The sequence below is a fragment of the Triticum dicoccoides genome, chromosome 6A, assembly GCF_002162155.2.
Source record: "Triticum dicoccoides isolate Atlit2015 ecotype Zavitan chromosome 6A, WEW_v2.0, whole genome shotgun sequence".
NCBI lineage: Eukaryota > Viridiplantae > Streptophyta > Magnoliopsida > Poales > Poaceae > Triticum > Triticum dicoccoides.
In genome coordinates, this window is record NC_041390.1 from 618476982 (window position 1) to 618479937 (window position 2956).

The following is a 2956-nucleotide window of genomic DNA, read 5'->3' on the forward strand; positions in this document are numbered from 1 at the left end:
AATGATAAAAACCGGGAATTGCTTTTGGAGGCCTTCAAATGCAAAATCCGAAATTTTGGAAAATTCATATTTTTAGATTTCAGAAAATTCGGAAAAACAATATAGAGATAGATGAAGGCATGGCGCACAAGCGTGTAAATTTTCAGGACGGGATACGTTGAAATGAGGGCTCTGCAAAAATAACAAATCTGCGGCTTTTTACTCCCTCCATTCCACAATGTAGTGCTTCCTCTATCCACGTGCTTCAACTTTGACCGTAAATTTAACTACCAAGACCGATTGCGGCGAGAGCAAAAATTATATCAGTGAATTCGTATTCGAAAGAAGTTTTTAATTATATAATTTTTTTCTCCCGCCGCAGTTGGTCTCGTTGGTTAAATTTATGATCAAAGTTGAACCTCGGGAAGCGCGGGCGCACTATATTTTGAAATGGAGGGAGTAACACATTATACTATTCATCCTCCTAGAACATGAATTTGTCCTTTTTCAAAGGTCACATTTCAACGTATTTCATCCTGAAATTGTACACACATACGCCTCACATCCTTGTTTACTTACACAATTTTCCAGATTTTTTTCGAAACAGAAAAGTTTGATTTTTTTTATTTTCTTTCAAAGAATCGGCCTCCATGGAGGCCGAGAGCCAAAACGCCATGCTCCACAAAAACTAGCTATACAACTGTGGCTAGTTTAACGGATTGGTGCTATTCTTCATTTTTCTTTTGGAGCATCTATATACGTTAGGTATCTGAATTTTTTTTTATGTTTCAGTCACATTGAATTTGGTCCATTAGATAATAAATCAATGGATATGAAAGAAAACAAAAGAAAAGGTGAGTGAATTCTGTTTCTTTTTCAGACAAATTACCTGGAGGCCACAAAAACCGAGTTGGCAAACTAACCGGGTTAAAGGTGCGATCCTTTAACCCATTATTAATTCTGTCCCCCACGTCATCGAGCGCGCTCGTCCCCTAGCCGCCGCCGGTAGCAAGCAGGGAAAGATGGATGAAGATGAAGAAAATCAAAAGATCAAAAAATTGAAAGGGAAACAAATTGTAGAGGAGGCATCAGAACCTAAGATATGGATGGGGCTGCTCAATAGGTCAAAATTATCTAAAACCCTACATGCTAAAACCCTAGATGAGACATGATCAAGAAAACAAGCTTATCTAACAAAAAAACATAGATCACAGAGACATTTAAAAAAAGATGTTGCTTAGTCCATCCACACAATATAACTAGGGGATCATCACCAACTTTTCTTGAACCATGAACCATAGAACAATTGTTCTACGGTGTATTTAATTAATAATAATGTACATCAACTTTTAACCGAGCAACTAGTTACAAACCATATCTAACCATTATATCTGTGTAGGCAGTCAAATTTGAGCCTAATTTTTACAAAAATTAGCAAAATATTGTTTATGATATTTGTAAGTGGATCTTCATCATGAGTAAAAAAAAAGGCGACGAGTTGCTGCTACGTGGAATGTTCATTTCAACATTCCGGATAACCAAAAGTTTGCCATCAAATGACTTACAATATCTGGAGATTGGTTGGATCAGGGCGATGAGATTCGAACCTTGAGCAGTATGGACGTTGGATGGATCAGTTGCGTGTTAATGTCGTCACCATATTCACCCGAGCAAAATGAAATTTTGAAAGCAGACGAGCACGGTGATCTTGTCTTGCGTCTCGGAAATCGGTCTTGCTCGTGGACGAGCGCGGCCTGGGTGGGATCTTGAAACACGTCGGCTCTGCCTGCCTGCGTTTCTGGGCTGTGCTGGTGTTTCTTCAGCGATTAGTTGCCCTGTGATTTACAGAAACCTCTATCTAGTCTGAAGTTTGAACCTGTGTTTTTTCTTTCTTTGTTTCGCGAATGCAGCCTGGATCTGTCTGTCTGTCTGTTTGCATCGTCCAAGCTTGAGCATAAGAATTTCATTTTATTCATTTATCACTCGAGCTGTTGATGGTTTTCCAGCCGGCTGCAGCTAGCCACCTCAACTTAGGTGCTGAGGTTTCACGATTGTGATTGATCTTTTTATTTATTTTTCTGCAGTAATTTGTGCAACTCTGAATAATATATCCTTCAGGAATGCAGTTCAGTGTTATCCTCACAGCCGTGCCCAACTTTTGCCAGCGGGATACTTCTCTTAGTTTTTTAATGAGTACTTTTCAAAAGACTGAGCCGACATGTCATGGTGAGACCAAAAAAGTCATCAAAGGTGTATCGTAGTCGAATAAATGCAGAAATCAGAAATAAATGCGAGCGCCAAGATTTAATTGAATGAAAATACTCCTACATGTCTAGTATCCGGAAAGGCCAAACGTAAATAAGCTGTTGGCTTACTTTTACAACCAACGTTTTCTGTCAGGCAGGTGTACCTCGTAGTTGCCTTCGACTATTTTGTCTAACCTGCAAAATCATTTGTCTTTATCCGCACAATTCTATTATGTTTAATTAATCAACGGGACATTATCTTTTGCTTCTGTTTTGAAAAAAGAAATAATTTTTTGCCGGGCCTCCGTAGTGATTTTCACTCCGCTTTTTTCTAAGTAACTAAATAATTTTTTATTTTTTGTAAAGAAATATAGGATCGTTTAGGTCACTATTTTAATCCGAAGCTGAAAAATATTAATGTGTGGAAGTCTCTGTTGGGTGGATTTTGTTTGCACTATGGTACGGTGGCGGAGAAGAAGATACCGTGGAAAAGATACCTCCAACCCCCGGGCGACAGATTCCGTTACGGCAGCCTCCAAAATCCGGCGAGTCGCCGTCGTCGTCGTCGCCGCCTCGTATCCGTTAGCAACAACAACAGACGGAGCACCCAACCCCACGTCCCCCCCTCCTCTTCTCTCCACTCTCCGCTCTCCACGCACGCGCGCACGCACCTCACCTCATCCCCCCTCCCCCTCCCCCTCCCCCCTGCCCCGACACAGCGGCAGCGCCCG